The sequence below is a fragment of the Eptatretus burgeri genome, chromosome 12, assembly GCF_056783735.1.
Source record: "Eptatretus burgeri isolate ZD-2024b chromosome 12, Ebu_testis_v1, whole genome shotgun sequence".
Taxonomy (NCBI): domain Eukaryota; kingdom Metazoa; phylum Chordata; class Myxini; order Myxiniformes; family Myxinidae; genus Eptatretus; species Eptatretus burgeri.
In genome coordinates, this window is record NC_140972.1 from 5,582,982 (window position 1) to 5,602,690 (window position 19,709).

General features: G+C 36.9%; 1 long non-coding RNA gene across 1 annotated transcript in view; it reads right to left on the bottom strand.

The window, feature by feature from the left end:
• Window positions 1-1,023: 1,023 nt before the first annotated feature.
• The window catches only part of LOC147015018 (uncharacterized), a 61,265-nt gene continuing 42,579 nt past the window's right edge, over window positions 1,024-19,709 (bottom strand). The window contains exons 2-4 of the long non-coding RNA XR_015050191.1: window positions 11,526-11,674; window positions 4,797-4,976; window positions 1,024-3,634 (exon numbers count right to left, since the gene is read on the bottom strand). This is a non-coding gene — a long non-coding RNA (uncharacterized LOC147015018). The remainder of the gene's footprint in view (window positions 3,635-4,796; window positions 4,977-11,525; window positions 11,675-19,709) is intronic.

The following is a 19,709-nucleotide window of genomic DNA, read 5'->3' on the forward strand; positions in this document are numbered from 1 at the left end:
ATCATTTTTATAACTTGGTCAAACATCATCACATTGTCTAATCCTTGACTTCTGAAATAATCTACATCATCAAATATCGCTCGTGAACCATCGTCGTCTTCAGACTTATCAGAAGCTTAAGATCATTGTATTTTACCAATGGTGACAGTCAGTGACTTCTTACAGAAGTTCAATGTGGATTTTACAGAGATTGACCTGAGTAAGGGTATTGTTAGATCCTGGTTCATGAGGAAGTCAGTGTAAGACAGAATTTGTGATGAGTTTTTCAAGTTAACGAGTTTTTGAACTTAAAGAGACGGCACTTAATGAGTTTTTGAAAATGCCATTTGGGATGATGTACTCACGAGCTGCGTTATTATGAGGCATGAGGAAGTTGTTCTTTCGAATGGAAAATGTAAATCGGTTTCTTGACGACATTCTGATCCATACTCACACTTGAAGTGAGCATGTTTCCACTCTTATAGTTAGATGGTCCAATGTGAGGAAGTTGCTGAGTTAAGCGCCTCGTAAACACTTTCGCCTGCATACGTACAACCATTTCTATTACCTAAAGAGGATCATTGCGCATCTTTCCTGTCCAGTTGTCAGCTTGGTGGTGTGTACATGAGCTATCACTGAGGGGATTTCAAATAAATTTGGCAAGAAATCTTCAGAAAATCATCCGTGACTGACGTATGATGACCCAGACTCTCAGGTGATGTCATTTTTTTTATAGCTACTTGGTGTGGTTAAAATTTGTGAAAAGTTCACAGCATACTAATGTATCTACTGGACACGATGCAAGAAAACGTTCTGAAAATGGAGATTTTTTGTTGCATTTTTGTGTTTTCAAATTTTGGTAAATTTATTACAGTATTTTATCAAAGTAACCAAACTTACCTGATCGGGATATTAGAATTTGTACCAGTTAATGTGATTTATTTAAAAGTTAAAACAATTGGAATGGCAAGTCATGTAACCGAGCAATGGCAAAAAATAATATCACATCCTCCATTTTCAGGAAATTTACTAAATTTGTGCTTTTCATAAAAGATGCAGAACAGAATAGAATATTTTCCATAAATGTGATAGATTGTGAGTGCACGTCACTCTAATGTATTCACGCATTCGTAATTATCATAGAAAAGCTATAAAACTTCATTTAACTGGCACACATGTAACATAATTATCGGTCAGTTTGCATCCAATGCACTCAAATGTAGAAAGTAGTAAATTTTTAACTCAAAGTATTGCTATTAACGAATTAAATAACTTACATTAAATATCTACACTAATAAGTGTGTGTGTGTGTGTGTGTGTGTGTGTGTGTGTGTGTGTGTGTGTGTGTGTGTGTGTGTGTGTGTGTGTGTGTGTGTGTGTCCTCTATAACTCCAAAACTATAAAACCTAGCAGCCTGAAACTTTGCATGTCAACTAAGAAAACTCCAAGGAAGTGCAAAAGTGAAAATTGGGTGTTTGAGTTAATTAATACACCCCTTTTGAAGATATAATTAACGGCCATATTTAATTACATTCCTCATCAGGCGATCCTCGACCATCTCAATCTCTGGGGTCTTAAGGCGTTGCCTGGGTAACCTCGCTGGGGTCTCAAGCCACCATGTCTTTTGGCCTGCTCAACCATGCCTCAACTTGGAACAGGCCAGAACGATTTCTTAACGAGTTTTTTTTCCACTTTCCACACTCATTATTGAATGCCTTTTCATCATGGCTACAAATTGTTGTATATATCACTTTTGTTAGTGCTATAGTTTTCAAATCAAATAGGAAATCAGAGCAAATCTGGTAAAAAAAAAAAACGGACGTTTACAAAAATTGTTATAACGTTTGCGTGGGGCCCGAACCAATGTGCCACGAAACGCGTGCACAGACGAGCAGGCAAGATGGCGGATAATCTGCAATGTTTATTTCACAGGAGATTGAACTTTGCGATGTCTCCAGGGTTGTTCTGCATTAAGCTGCAACTCTTTTGTGGAAAAAGTCATTATTTGAACGAATTCATTTTATTTCATTAACTGCTGTGTGTGTGGTGAAGACCGGCTTTGAATCAAAAGGGATCCTTTGTGATTTGCAGTGACAGCCTGGCCAACCATTCCTTATCAACCATTTTACTGAAGTGCTTGCATGAGTGCTTAAGCCACTTGCCAAACCATATTATTTGTTTGCCATATTAAAGTGTTTTCTAAATTACTGGGTCAAATTTTTTTTTCCACCCGTCATACACAGCTCTTTATAAAGATGAATGTTTGTGAACAGATGCCAGAAATGTCGATGTAAATGCAACGTCGTTTTTTGGTGGAAGCTACTCATGGTTTTTGGGTTGTTGCCGATATAAGCCAAGTGTGTGTGTGTGTGTGTGTGTGTGTGTGTGTGTGTGTGTGTGTGTGTGTGTGTGTATGTGTGTGTGTTGTTCCGAAAGCATAACTCTCTCTCTGTCCCATTCTTGCTCTACCCATCCCAATACAGTTCAGCACCCTCCTTTCACACCTCTCTCACTATCCCCTCCTCTCTCTGTCTTTGTCTCTGGACATATCCCGACAGTGATTATGTCTGGATGGTGTTTGTCTCCGGATGTGTCCAGGCAGGGTTTGTCTCCGGACCTGTCCGGGCGGTGTTTATGTTTGGATGGGAGTTTGTCTCCGGACATGCCCAGTGGTGTTTGTCGCCGGCCAGCTTGACTCCAGACATGTCCGGGTGGTGTTTATCTCTGGACGCTTCAGGGCGGTGCTCGTCTCCAGACACGTCCAGATGGTAATTAATACTCCACCGCATGTCTGCCTTCCTTTCTTCTCACCTCACACTGTCTTTCCTTCCCCCACCCCTTTTCTCTCCTCTCTCTCCCCCAACCCTCTCTCATTATTCCCCCCTCTTTTTTCTCCCTCCCCCCTTTAGTATTCCCATCAGTGAAGTGACGTGTGGTATTTGCTGGTATATTAATAAAGTTATAGTATTGCTATAAAGCTCCAATACTCAAAGTATTGTTAGATTTTGCATTTTTCGGTAAATTGGTAACATGATGGATGAATCCCGAGATCCAGGTGCCTCGGTGGAGCCAAAATGTTGGCGAACATCACAGGCCATAAATTAGAAGTTGTGCATTTTCTGTTAGGTATACAGCAGAAAACCCTTATCTGAAGGAGGAACATCATTTCCCCACTCCAGCCACCTGACTATTAGGAAATTACTCCACAAGATGCCTGTGACCTGCTTCACAGCCAGACCATCGAAGTGTCTTATCGGTATGGAGAATGCGAGCTTTGTGGATCACCAGATAGAATGTGGCTTGTTACACCTTCATGATGACAATGTGGAAAAGATCAGGGATGCACAACGGCTTGTGACAAAGGAAGAGATATGTGGTCTTTTGTGGGTTTGACCAGATACAACTGGAATTACATCCCTAATTATGCAGCCAAGCTGTTAATGGATAATTAAGCTGTCACGATTCCAATAATGGATAGAAGTGTCAACCAGTAAGGTAGTGTGCAGGGGATGATGAATTCCTTCAGATTACGACTGCCCGGCGCAAGCACCGTCCAGATTCTCAGTTGGGAACTGCCAACAAGCGGGACTTCGACCCTGCAATCACAGAACCTCAAGAACAGTTGATCCACAAAGTTGTCCAAAAATTACTGAAACTGGCAGGGCAAGGGGTGGGTTGAGGGGGGAAACAAAGTGGCAGAGATGAGGGAAAGAAGCAAGAGAGTGTCACAGATAGCAGTGTGTGTGTGTGTGTGTGTATGTGTGTGTGTGTGTGTGTGTGTGTGTGTGTGTGTGTGTATGTGTGTGTGTGTGTGTGCGCATGAGAGTAATATATATATATATATATATATATATATATATATATATATATATAAATATATATATATATATGATCAGTTGTGTCTCATACTTTGATTTGCTTTAAGAATTAATATAATACATCTTGTACCATAGATGTGGCTGTGACATTCAGCTTCATTAAAAACATCTGAACTCTTGTTAAATTCCTGGTGATGTAAAACAAAAATGGCCATTAAACTAACAGCTTGACATTTAATAAACCAAAAGATAAAATGCACAAAGTTCAGTAGAAGACGTTTTGCATCCATAGAAGAGAACAACGCTGCCATGTTCATTGCCTCAAGGTCATTTCAAAGGAAGGCCTCTGTACTCAAATCTCAAAATTGCTTTACTGCTGGATTAAATGTATTGAAGAGGATGGAGATTATGTTGAATAATACTGTTTGTTATTGTCAGCATGTCTGGTTATTAGGTTGGATGACACAACATTGAAAATTACTCTAATTTCGATAAGTACATGCATGCATATGTACATACATATGTGTACACAAACAAAATCTTGTCTAATGTCTATACTTGGTACATTTCTTCTTCTGGTTCATCTGCAGAAAAACCTATGGCTGTTTGATTATACTCTATCCTTTTTAAATGCAGGGCATCCAGCAAGAAAGCATCACATCCTATATTTAAAGTCTTTGGTACGACTCAGATGGGATTCGAACCACCAACCTCCCAGACTTATAACAGATGCTCTTCCATGACACCATTTAACATTATATTATTGGCATCAATCAGCAGATGCTACACCATGACATCATTTAACATTATATTATTGGCATCAATCTTTGGTAATTGTCTTAATTGAATATCTTTTTGTCTTTGTGCTGACAATGCATTCCATAACCAATCCATCACTTTTAGCAGAAATGCTGTAATTACTCCATTGTAGAAGAACTATTCTCACATATAACTTATTGAATATATACTGTGTGTATCACTCCTCCTTTTACAACTCACCATCACCAACAATGTGCATCATATTGTACACCACTCCTTCCCAATTCCATATCCAGGCGATACATGATGCCATTGCCGAGCACCGAAGGAAGGAAATATTCAGTTTTCACTCTGTTTGTTTGTTTTCTTGTTTTGTTTGTTTGTCCGGGTGATATCTCAGCCATCCTTCGATCGAGGAGGCTGAAATTTGGAGACAAAAGTGAAGATGTGCTTTGGCAAAAACAGTATTTTTTTGATTAATCAGTTAATTGATTAATTACTTAATCATTATGGATTTATTCATGACATTTATTTTCATTCTCATCCTGGCAATGTCTCAGGCACCTTTTGAGCGAGGAAGCTAATATTTGGAGTGTTTGTATTTTGTTATATTAATGGTGCAGTATTAATTTGTGATTAGAATGGTGTTGCTTGGAATGAAAATATAGAGGTTGAGTTTAAAGCAAAATCAGGAAATGATGTGAGATTTTCCACCCATGACATTCACGGATTTGGTATTTGCAGTTTCAGCATTGTGACATCATATAAATATTACCCACCTTACTTCTGTTGGGGTCAGCTGCAGTGGTTTTATGCCCAAGACTTCACAAACCGGCTGTCCAGCCCCCTCCCGTGCATAGCAAGGTTAGCTCATTGGTGTGAGCTAACACTGGAATAAAAGACCGGTTGCTTTGCTGACAGAAATACCAGTCTTTGCTGTGATGTCTAATAAATAGGGCAAGAAGAAAAAGGATTCCTGGGAGTGCATGGATAACCATCGTCACAAGTTGGCATTTGCAGTTTCGCCACGTGTGCCCACGTACCCATAAAATTTTTTTATTTTTTTATTTTTTCATCACAAACCTTCCTGGGAGTTCCCTGAATCCACAGCAGTTGGATTTATTGAAATCCATTAACCCGTTAATCCGTTCTCAAGTTATAACACGACAAACAAACAAACAGACAGACACGGACGGCTCCCTTTATAATATAGATTTGTGCAGTATCTGTGTTGTCACTGAACTACTCCCTCAAACTTTTGTGAAACCGTTCCAAATTTCCGGGCTGCACCGAGTTCTCCCGTATGTGGCTTAAGGGTATTTTTTTTGATATTTTCGGGGAATTTTTTTTTAAACTTAATTGTTGAACTTCAATTGTTTATAAAAATGTAATGTCACGAATATTAAAATATATTTGCAAAATAAATGTTTGAATCCTGCTTGGTGTAAATCAAGACAACATGGAACCTCACATACTTATCCTCAGTTACAACAAGCCTGCCTCAACAGTGACATGTGGTGAGGTGTTTTGAATTGCACAGTGGCAGTAGTTTTGAGGGACGTGTAGGTGAGCTGTTTTTAAGAATGTGGCGGTGATGTGGTGGTGTGTTTTTAAATAAATATATATATATATATATATATATATATGTATATATATATATATATATATATATATATATATATATATATATATATATATATATATATATATATATATATATATATATATATATATATATATATATATATATATATATGAAAAGCGCGGTGAAGCCGTGAATCAGTTTGGGAAGCTATGAAGACTATATGCCCATTAATCATGTCATGTTTAAATGTTAATTCCCAAGACCCTTGAGACCCCTTAGATCATTTAGACCTCTTAGACCTAAACACAATTCAGAGAGATTAGACAGCTTACACCCTTGACCATTGAGACCAATTGGACCTTCTTATATCACAAATAAATTTAAAATAAATATGATATCAAAAATATTGCAAACAAGAAAAAAACATCGTGTCGAGTACTTTACTTACAAAATCCACTCCTCTCCAAATGTTGCCATGGATACATCAAATTGTCAATTTTGTTCAGATTAAAATTGACAATATTAATCAAAGCTTCGGTCAATCGGATGAAAATTGATTATTTTTCAGATTGAAATTGATGATATTTAGATGTTTGCCCTTGAGTTAATCTTTGACATTCTGATCTCAAAAATAGTTTCCCAAAATCAGTGACACAATATGCAAATCCTGTTCAACTTTCAAGTCAATCAGATGAAAAAAGGAGATTTTAGAAGTTTGACCTCAAGATGATCTTTGACCTCAAAATCAATAGGCTTCTCAGTTGAGGTCAGTTATGGGAGCATGTGCCAGAGCAGAGCATCGCTGCATCCGCTTTCCGCCGGTACTCCAGAGGCCTCCGTCTGGCCATCCCCCAGGAAGATGCCTGGCCCATCCCCATCTCCTTGAGATGCTGATCAACCTGCTGCAACCACGAGGCATGTGGTCGGCCCATTGGCCTCCTCCACTCACGAGGCTACCTCACTGAGAGAATCTGGTGAACAGGATCAGTATCAGGAAAATGAGCCATGTGTCCATACAGCCACAGCTGACGCTCACAGACGATGCAGGTAACAAATCTCATTAGATTCTCTCTCAGCAACCGCTCATTGGACACAAAGTCTGACCAGCAATAGCCAAGGATTCTATGAAGAGACCTGGTATCAATGGAATTAAGTCTCCATTTCAGATCCCTGGTCAGAGTCCAAGTCTCACATCTGCAGAGCAAGACTGAAAGCACTGAGGACCTGAAGACTCAGACTTCCATCCTCCTGCACAGGTACTGACAGTGCCACACAATCCAGTGAATCCATGACTCCCCAAGCCCGACCCAGATGTCTATTGACCTCTGGCTCACAGTCAGCAGAGACATGAATATCAGTGCCAAGGCAAGTGAATCTCTCCATGACCTCAACATCCTCACCACAAACAGGTACAGACAAGATAGCAGCATCCAAGATGTCATTGGAAGCCTGGATCTTCGTTTTGTTCCAGGAAACCCGTCATCCCATTGGGTCTGCCTCCTCATTCAGTACCTCGAGGGCCCCCAAAAGGATATCCAGAGTCTCTGCAAAAATGACTGCATCATCTGTGAAATCAAGGTCGGAGATCTTGACATTCCCAAATGTTGCACCACAGCTTGTTCTCTTCGACATCTTCCCCAGAATCCAGTCCATATAAGCGCTGAAAAGTGTGGGGGCCAATACACACACTTGACGAAGTCCAGTAACAACTGGAAATGAGTCGGAGATGGAATCACCACATCTCCCAGCACTCACAGTAACAGTGTATAGTTCAGACATCAGATTGATCAGTTTTGGTAGAACCCGATGAAGACAAAGAAACCTCCAGAGGGCATCCCAATTCACTGAATCAAAAGCTTTGCAGAGATCAACATAGGCTGCAAGCAGCCCCTGCCAAAACTTTCATCTGTGTTCGGTGAGGACCTGAACAGCAAGGATATGGTCAAATGTTGGCCTCTTTGGTGTAAAGCCTGACTGCTCTGGGTGCTGGTGCTCAAGCAAATGGTGGTGAACCCCATCAATAATTATCTGAGCAAAGATCTTGCCCGGCACTGAGAGCAGCGTCACCCCTCGGTAGTTGTTGCAGTCCTGGCAATCACCCTTCCATTTCTAGAGAGGGACAACAAGGCCCCTCTTACAGTCAGTTGGGATGGTGCCTGTGTTCCAGGCAGAGCACAAGACTGCATGCAAAGACATGAGTGCAGAATTTCCACCAGCCTTGAGAAGTTCAGCATGGATGCCACAGTTCCCAGGAGCTTTACCCCGTTTCAACTGGTTCACCGCAGCCCGTGTTTCCACAAATGAAGGTGGATCATAGTTGATTGGAGGGTCAGCAATAGGGATAGTAACACACCTGACATCCAACTCAACAGCGGGTGAATCAGCCTGGTACAGCTATTCAAAGTAACCGGCCCAGCAGGCCTTCACTTCAGACTCCTCTGTCAAGAGCATACCACCCTTTGCTCTAACTGCAGTACACTGAGGGATGGGTTGGAGGAATGCAATGCGTGAATTTCCCTGTAAGCAGGGCGAGAATCACTTGAACACGGGTCAATGCTCTACCCTTCTCTACCCCTCATATGCTCTACATCTCACAGATTCCTCGCACATTCGCCTTCTTGTCTTCCTTTTGCGCAAGTACAGTTTTACACCTCAACTCCATGAAGAGCTCAGCTCTGCCATTAAGCCTGGCCCTGTGACCCTGGTCAATGTTATCCCGTGTCCCTTGAGAGACAAAATTCTTCTTCGCCCGATAGTGAGTTCTAAGACATCCATTGGCAACATCAAGGATGGTAGCTTTGAAGGCACTCCACAACTCTTCAGGATTTTACAAAACACCTAGACCCTTCAAAACCCCACAGCCTGTTCGCAAACTCATCAGCTACCCTCTAATCCTTGAGCTTGTCCATATCCAGCCTTGGCTTAGATGGTACCATTCTCCCAGATTTAAGCTGGAACTTCAGAGTTGCTCCCACAAGCCTGTGGTCGGTATTGAGGAACTCAGTACTCCGGTAGACCCTGTAGTTCTGGATCATCCTCCAGTGACTATCAACGAGCACATTGTAGCAGTCAGACTTTGGGGCTTCTGGTGCACCTCAAAAATTTACATGCAAGTGAATGGAGAAAAAGGCAAAAACTTATTAACTGACACCAAAATCCTCCCAATTTCCCTTGTTTTACCTCCTTTAGACCCCACTCTCAAAACTTTTCTTCCCCAAAGTCCCTCAAGATCTTCCTCCCTTTTCAGGGGTTCTGAGGCACTTACAAAAATTTACATGGCTCCATCAAATATTTGTTCATGGTCACTCGTCACCGGCAAGTATACCAGTAAAAAAGCGGCGGTTGCCCGTTAAACCGCCCCAACCCCCTATTTTGTTCTTACAATATATATATATATATATATATATATATATATATATATATATATATATATATATATATATATATATATATATATATATATATATATATATCCGTCAGGGAGGCTGTCAATCCCATTTTCTAAAATAAAGCTCTTTTCATCAATAGTCCCCATCACCTTCTTATTTACCTCCTCTGTATATAATTGATGTTTATAACTTCTTATTGTATTCATTTTTCTGTACTCTTCTTTCTTAAAGGCTAAACAGTTGAAATAATCTTCAAAATGTATTGTTTCTTTGATTACATTTTTTTTTATCCCCTTTAACTTTTTATCACTCTTTTCAATTTTATTATCAACATATTTATAGGCATAAGCCTTTGCTTTCAATCTCACAAACTTAGTCGTTATTTTTCCACCCAACTGATCTTTAAACTTTCCAATAACCTTTTTATTCTTTGTAGAGAATGGTTTGTTATCTGTTTTAGAATTGCTTGCATCATAAATACCTACATCTTGAGACATATCCTTATAAATATCTTCTGTATTGATTTTCAAAATAAAACTGTCTGTATCCAGATAAAGTAGATTCACCCCTTCCATACAGTATATTTCTTCTTTAGGTTGTTATAGAAGTCGTCAAACATTAACAAATTTGACAAGTCAAGAACTGATGTTCCAATGTAGATAGGTTTATCCATTTCAATACTTTCTTTGTTCAAATAAAAAACACAAAAGTTCTTTGAAAATACCTCTGCTCTTTGAAAACTTGGTTTATTAATTAATTTGGATGCTTGTTTCCAAGATGTAGCATGTCTTATGTTTTGTCTATTCCTAACACTAGCAGATACCCATCTACGACGGGTATGGGGGACAGGATGGATCACAATACTCGGTTACGGTAGTTTCTTTGGATGTTTTGCACCGTACTCAACAGCTCAGTTCATATTAGTGGCGTATTTGGGTGCCCATGGTGGCGTTTGAGACCGGTTGCTTTAGATTGTTGGCCTTGACACATCATGCCGGATGAGTAACAAGAACGATTTGACATATTCATTGTTTCTATATTTTCTCCATCAACAGATTAACAACATGGCAAGATAAAAGTCATAAATGCTGAGTTGAATAAACATCCTGAACTCATGGACTTAGTTAAGTAAAGCACGTCGTGTGGGACCCGGCCATTGGTTTGCTGCCGAATGCTGCTGATTGTGACGTCATCGATTCCTCTTTGAAAATTCTATCTATATTCGATTTTTTGAATCCGCTACCACCTGCGTAAATACATGGAACACATAATGTGAATATTTCGGAAGTATGAACAGAATGAATTCAGAGAAAAGTGTGTTAGAAGTTCCAGGCTTACACCCATTATATTATGATTATGATATTCGATTTTTTGAATCCGATATCACCTGTGTAAATACATGGAGCACATAATGTGAAGATTTTGGAAGTATGAACAGAATATGTTCAGAGAAAAGTGTGTTAGAAGGTCCAGGCTTACGCCCATGATATTATGATTGATTGACACAACAAAGGAAGTGTTGCAGCAACAATAGGGAATCGTGATTAAGATCATAAACATGTGAGAAGCGGTTCTGAATTCATTAACGGTATCATGAAAGAACAACTGTGCAAATTTAGGTGGTTGTTCTCCCTTATCATGGAGGAGTGACCCAAGGGTATGATACAATTTACCCTGGACTTCAAACGTGGGGTTGAAACCAGTATTGGTGGCCACATTGCAACCTAATGATGCCAGTGCTAGTACATTGTTGTATGCCCACAAATTGCCTATGAAGTGCTGCGAAGTCCAAATTGAACAAATTTCACTGGGTGGTTCCCTTGTGGATTCTAACCTCAGTTTTCCTCCCTGGCAGCATTTCCCTTCAAGTTCATCAGACCATCGATACGCCAAACAATGGGGACATGAGACGTCATACAGCGAACAACAATTATGGGGCGGAATGTTACACTTCGAAAACAGTTCGCACAGCAGGGTATTCATTATGAGGCATACTTGCTGTATCAAGAGCGGGCAACTGTGTGACACTTTGCAATGCTAGATGCCTCCGTTTCCTATCTTGCCGTGCACGATTGGACACCCCAACCATCGATGCTCTGCGGTTTGGGTGGCGGCATTTTTCAGACATCTGTCTCAGCATGTCACTATGGGGACAAAAGAAAAGTTGCATTTATAGTTTCATATTTTATTTTTTTACATGTTTGTTTTTATATATTTACAAAAGGTATCGGGGTGAAGATGAATTTTGGGTGCAAAAACGGTCGTTTTGCCAATGGGGTATAGATGTCGCTACGGTTGCCAGAAAATCACAGCGGATGTGAAACGAACTCTACAAAGGCCTTATTCATAGCTATTCTATCTATATTCGAATTTTTTGAATATGCTATCACCTGCGTAAATACATGGAACACATAATGTGAAGATTTCGGAAGTATGAACAGAATATGTTCGGAGGAAAGTGTGTTCGAAGTTTCAGGCTTACGCCCATTATATTATGATGATTTTCCATAGTCTTTTCAAATACAGCATTATACATTAATTTATAAAAGTTTTCTCAAAATCATTTGTTGCAAGTGTTCTCTTTTCTGTGTTAAAATCAGTTTACTTTTTTAACCAATGACTGCTTAAATTTCAAAATCCTATGAATTTTCTTTCCTCTTCACCCAGCAGATAAATATTGTCTTAAATTTCTCTGATGTAAAACATAATTTCCTTCATCATACAATGTGGTAAGCAGTTTCTCTGTTGGTTTGCCTTTTGTAAGAAATGATTGTTGATTCCTTCCAAGACACCTAACCACCAAGACATTCCTTCTTAGGACTTTCTTTATCAGGCATATATGGAAGGTCTTTATGTTTCTTATGGAGTTCTTCAGGATATTTTAAATTAACCTCAAAATAATATCCTACTTTAGCTTCATCTAATTCTTTTTGAGAGGCGACAACAATGTCTTGTAAAACTTTCATAATTTTCTCCTGAACCCATCTAAGATTTTCACAAGGAAAAGACTGAGACATAGCCCATCCATACAAATTGTTAGCATCATAATACATCAAGTAAGAATTATGTTTTTTAACATCATAGTTGGGAAGATATTTATTGTTAGCTTTAGCACATCTCTTTGAACAGACTTGTGATATTCCACCTCTTTTAGCTTTCTCTATCATCAAAAGCATGTCTATATCACCAATTAATTCCAATTGTTGTTTTGTCATTTTTAACATAGTACTCCAAGCCAATCCTGGGGCTGTGCAATACTGAGCAGGGTCTAATCTGGAGGAATTTTTATCATGACATACTGTTCGAAAAGTCTCAAATACATCAGCCAATAAAAGAACATCAGCTTTAAGATACAAATCGTGATATTCCCCAAGGTTCTTTATATTAAACTTCTTCCAAATATTTTGTGCTTGTGTGTAATCTTCATCAGTTATTTGGTTTTTATTCAGTTTTATTAAATTTTTATTAAAAATTCTTTATAGAAACTTTCCTTGGAGGGAAGTTCTGTTTCTTTAAACCTCTCAAATGAGTTCATGTAATCATAAGGATATATTCCCTTTTGTGATAGGAGATCAATCTCTTCTTGATTTGAGAAATGTGAATTTGGAGAATTGGAAAGTTTTTAATATTCGATACCAAGACAGATTAATGGATTAGACATCAACTTGAATGTGTCAAGAAATCTGATATTAGTTATGGGAGATGTAGGGATTGTTTTTGTGAATGAGATGTAATTCTGGTTCATGTTAGGGATGGCTGAAATGTCTCCATTGGTTTTACTCAATTCATTTATAAAAAGATGTGTTATAGTGAGCATTGTTGTGAAGAAATACTGGAATGAAAGAGGGAAGTTTAAAATTGAGATTACAACTCTGATGAGCTGGACCTCAATATTTACCAGTGAGATGACAATGGCCTCTTACCTTTAGACTTTCACTAATTTTCTCCTCACAAATATGACTGACAGCCTGTGGTTGCCTAAATTTCCTTTTCTCCTCTTTTGTTAAGGACATTGGTTTACAGGTTTTTTGCATTACCTGAGATAATTGAATAGTCTTTTTCCAGTCATTTCACAAACTTCTCTGAGGCATGTTCTCCTCTGTAAAATTTTAAATTCTTGTATTCATCACCAACAGAAGATTTGATGTAATAACAGAAACCACGAGGAGTATGTTTTGATATTTATTTGTGAATGATGGATTTGGATTTGGAGAAACAGTGTCTATCATTTCGAGGAGACTTTCAAAATCAGCGTTGATCACAAACGCATGTTTTATAGATTTGTAAAAATCTTGGTATGATATGTTTGAACCTGCTTTTGGAAAATTGATTATGGCTGATTTATGATTACTACAATATTTCAAATGTTGATTGAATCGTTGTTTTGTATGAAAGGAGTTGAGACATCTCTTACAAGGATATGTTTAACATTTTCTCTTGTATAGTTGTGATTTGGTTAATCTTGATACATTTTTGATGTCAACATATTGCGATTTTTCCTTTGAAGTAAAGTAGAGAAGGTCAATGTGTGTTTCATCATTTTTATAGTTGTTTGAAATTTTTAATATCTGAACTTTGTATGTATCCGTTAATCCATATACATTAACAGATAGATTATTTATTTTCTCAAATTTAGGAATATCTCTCAGCATCATTGGAAACTTTAAATCTTTAACATTTAATGTATTCCCATATTTCTTATAATGAGTTACTCCTTTTTTGAGGATGTAGGTTGAGGATCTTGTATTCAATTTTAAGATCTTTTTGGAGGATCTTATAATATTCCTTTTTGGAGGATGTAGGTGAGCAAGAACGGACCATAGAAAGCATTTATTGTCATTGTTTTGAATATTACCAACTGCCCTTTTAAGTTTTATCTCTTTTGGTAAATCAATGCACGAGGAAGCCTTGAGAAGATCTGATTTTAGTATGTGTGTATCCAAAAAGATTATTTTTTCAATAATGAATCCACTACTGTCCACGTTGTCATCATTTTGTTCATATCTCAGAAGTTCATCATATACATCACAATCTAAGAAATCTTGAAGTTATGTGATAAAGTTAGGGTTTGTTCTCATGTAGGGAGTTTCTTCACCACCTTCTCTTGTCGTTTTTATTTTTATTCCGAGATAAAACATAAAAGCATTGATTTGGCTCAATGTAATTTTAATTGGAATTTCAGTTTTTGGTTTAACCAGAAGAATTGTCTCAATGATTGATGTTGATGTTGGTTCTTTGAAGCAAAATAATATTATTTTTGTATGTCCTTTAAATGCTTCATCAATATTTTTAATAGAGTATCCAAGTATCGCCTCTTCATTCTTCTTGTGTTTTTGTGTTTGAAGGTGTCCATTATAATTTTTTAAAAGAACATAAATATTACATGTATCACAATGCATATATTTTAAAGATATTCCTTCAACAGATCTTTTATGTTTTTGTGTTTGAAGGTGTCTATTGTAATTGTTTTTTTTAAAGAATATTAATATTACAGAAATCACAATGAGTTGTATTCACCATATCTATACAGTAAAACTTTGCTTAAAATAAAAATCAATTCTTGGCACAGGTCCAAGTTAGTTAGTCTTTTTGAAGGAGACTGTTTAAGTATTAGAACCTTATTTTTCAATTTTTTTCATCATCTTTGTCTTTTGCAATTCCTGTGAATAAAATGAAATTTTCTTGATGAAAATGTTGTGGTAATTTATAGGTGAAACCACCAACCTTTTAACTTAATAAATACAATGTATCAAGACACAAAAGACAAGTTTCACTCAATCTCTGCATTTGTAAAATATATTGAGAAATATGTCGAGGATGTAAAATTGAATAAAGTTAATATAACAAAACTATTGCATAAAAACAATTATGGTTAATAATATGAGTTCTTCAATTTCCTTCAGTGGAAGGGCTTTGAGTATATCTGGAAGAACATCAATTAAAGTAGCTCAAACAAAAGTTTCTCTCCTTCTGGCAAAATATACAAAACTAGAAAAAGCAATGAAATAAGAAAAAGTATCAAAAAAGAAAACCCTGATGGATGAGGTTTTTGAAAGAAAAGAAAAGACCATGATGAATAAGCAAGGAGAAATTTGCATTTTTTTAACAACCCAAAATATGTCAATCTTGATGAAATAAAGGATGTTAATATATCAGGTGAAATGACATTTCGTTCAGTAGTAGTTGAGGACCATTTTAAGACTACCTTTAATATAAAAAAATGTCATAGTTGAATCTGTCAATGAAAAAAGTACATTGATATGGATAGTAATTTTTTAATACTAGTTAAATATGAGTCATTAGTGAAGTGAAGATTTTGAAGACTATGATAGTATCAATAGGGTGAATATACTGATTCTGGCTCACTTTTCCCCATGTAAGTGAATGGGGGATTTTCAGCGATTCATATTTTTTTCCCCTCAAAAATAAACCCCCTTTTTATCCCAAGGTATATTTATTTGTCTCCCCTTTTAACCTCGGGGCACTCTTTTCAAATAACCAATGTAATAAAATAAAGATTTGTTCAAGTAGTAAAGTAGTAATGTGATTTGTTAAAGGTGATTCTAAAGAAATACCTGCAACATGTAAGCCTAAGGGCACTCTTTTTCAAATAACCAATGCATATTGTTTAGCTCACTCATTGAACCTATAAAGATTTGTTCATTCTTAAATTCCTTCAATAGTTTAACTTTCTTTGCACAATAATCCCCATCTAAAATATTTTAAAAGAAAACATTTGAATCTTTATATTTTTCAAGATATCCTTTCGTGTCATTATGAAATGATAAACTTCTCTTAATGCTCTCGTCTGACGACCTCCTGAGCCACATATCATTTTGAGATTATAGTAAATTGTTTTTCCATTGTTCAATTGATAATAACCATCAAAGTTTTCAGTCCATTCAAGGATATTAATTTTTTTCTTTACATCCTCTAACTTACTAGTTTTTAAATTGATTCGCTTATTTGTTTTAGTTACCTTTGTTTTAGTTATTTTTTTCAATAAGACTTATTTGATATTTTTCACATTCATTATGTTTTCCATTTATATACCAAGACTGAGATTTTCTCCACTCTTTAGTTTGATTAATACTTGGTTTGACCATGTATATATTGTGAAAAAAATGCGACGGTAGCCCTTAAAAACCCGAACCCATCTTCCCATCGTTAAAACACAATCTTCCATACACTCTATCATACAATATCCATATGGAACACAATCTATTCCATTATCTAAAATAAATCTCTTATCATCAAAGGCTCCTAATGCCTTTTTATTTATTTCTTCACTATATATTTTATGTTTATAACTTCTTATTGTATTCATTTTCCTATATTCTTCTTTCTTATTCATTAAACAATTATAATAATTTCTAAAAGTTATTGATTTCTTTATTACATATTTCTTTATTCCCTTTAACCTCTTATCAATCTGATCACCATACTTATAAGCATATGCCTTTGCTTTCAATCCAATAAACTCACTCATTACTTTTCTACCCAACTCATCCTTAAACTCACCAATAACCTTTTCATTCTTTTTTGAAAATAACTCACTCTTCTTACTAAAACTACTTGTATCATATACTCCAATATTTGTCTTCATATCTTTAAAAACATCATTAGTTTTATATCAAGGATAAAACTATCAGTGTCCATATACAACAATGAAACATTATCACCACACTCTTAAAGCCATTATACAAATAATCATACATCAATATCTTTGATAAATCAAGAACTCCTGTTCCAATATAAATTGGTTTATCTATGACAATACTTTCCTTTTACATATGAACAGCAGAAAAGTTATCTGAAAAAAACCTCTTCTCTCTTAAAACTTGGTTTATTTATCAATCCAGAAGCTTCTTTCCAAGATGTTGCAAATCTAATGTTTTGCCTGTTTCTCACATTCTCCATTGTCTTTCCAAGGACAGCATTATTCATCAATTTATAGAATTCCCCTTCAAATTTTACTTTTGTATATGTTTTCATATCTGTATTGAATTTAATATACTTTTTTATTCAAGGACTTTGTTTAAATTTTAAAACTCCATGAATTTTAGCGACTCTCAATCCTTCTCTCAAAAACTGTTTCAAGCTTCTCTGATGCAAAACATATCCCTCTTTATCATAGAATGTTGTTAATAACTTTTCTGTTCATTTGCCTTAAATATTAAAACTTTTATGATCATCACTTAACCATTCTTTCTTTGGGGTTTCTTTCTCACATGCAAAAGGAAGGTCTTTATGCTTATGATGAAGATCACTCGGGTACCTCAAATCAACTTCAAAATAATAACCTTCTTCTTCCTCATTCAATTCCTCTTGAGAAGAAATAACAATATTCATCAAAGCCTTTTCATAATCAATTTCTTCCACCCACTCTAATTTACCACAAGTCTGAAGATGGCGATGGTTCACAAGCGGTATTTGACGATGTAGATTGTTTCAGAAGTCAAGGATGAGACAATGTGATAATGTTTGACCAAGTTATAAAAATGATCAACATGATGTGGTACGAGTGACAGGTTATTAGCTGAAAAATGTTGAAAACCCGGTTTCATTCAACAACTTAAAAAAAATTGACCTTTGCATAACCTTTAAAGGTCCCAAAACAATGTTGTGGACATTAAAATAAGGAAACAGGATACGTGCTATAGCTTAATGGAGTTAGTTCGTCGAAGAAGGTCGAAAACCCGGTTCGATTCCCACAACTTTGAAAATTTGACCTTTCTGAACTTTAAAGGTCAAAGGTCAAGGATTATGATCTTTGGTGCAAAAATTCCTCTGGAACATTCCAGGAACAATATAACGTCATATTGGCTATATGGCATTTCGCACTCCTCAGATTATCCATACTTTGATGAAATCAGCGTAAAAGCAAACTTGAAGGAGGCGCCACATGCAAGGTGTTCGAGATAGAGAATAATGGTTTCAAGACTTAAGGTGGGGAATGACCTCAAGATTATGCATAAAAAATATTGTCATCCCAGCTCTCAAAGTTTGGGTGGTGGTCTGATTTTTATGTCAAAATTCTAAATTTTTAAAGTTCATGACCTTGTGACCTTCACCTTGGGACTAAAATGAAAAATCGAGCTCTGTGGGGCTATGCAGGTGCCATTGGGCTAACTAAATACTGAAACCCCTGCCAGGTTCGACAACCCCTCGGAGAAGATGGACTTTTATGTCAAAATCGCAATTTTCTAAGTTTGTGACCTCGACCTTGGGACGAAAATGAAAATTCAAGCTCCGTGGGGCTATGCAGGTACCATTGGGCTAACCAAATACTGAAACCCTGCCAGATTCGACAAACCCCCGAGGAGAAGATGCAAATTGAAATCGGCTACCCCCTAAAAACACAATTCGCAATTTTCTAAGTTCGTGACCTTGTGGCCTTGACCTTGGGACAAAAATGAAAAATTGAGCTCTGTGGGGCTATGCAGGTGCCATTGGGCTAACCAAATACCAAAACCTCTGCCAGATTCGACAAACCCCTCAGAGAAGAATTTTTTACGTCAAAATTCACAATTTTCTAAGTTCGTGACCTTGTGGCCTTGACCTTGGGACGAAAATGAAAAATCGAGCTCCGTGGGGCTATGCAGGTGCTATTGGGCTAACCAAATACCGAAACCCCTGTCAGATTCGACAAAATCCCGAGGAGAAGATGCAAATTGAAATCGGCTACCCCCTAAAAACACGTTTCTTGGGTGTGGCTCCGCACATAATGGGTGGATCACGCCCATTTTCAGAAAACACAACAAGATCATGATATAAACCTCCGACCAAAATTTCATCAGGATCGGATCACAACCCACGGAGCTATGCTTGGGACAGACAGGCAGACAGACAGACAGACAGACAGACACACAACAATAACGAATATAGTGGTCACTAATATTTTTCGTGAACCAATTATATTTGTCGTGAAAATTTTTTTCGTGAATCAATAAGGCAGAGATTGAGACATTGCCCATCCATACAAATTATAAGCATCAAAATACATCAAATAATTACTTTCTTTTTCACTATCATAATTTGGAAGATATTTATTATTTGCTTTAGCATATCTTTTTGAACATACTTGTGATATTCCACCTCTCTTAGACTTCTCAATCATCAAAAGCATCTGTAGATCACTGATTAAATCCATATATTGTTTTGTCATTTTCAACATTG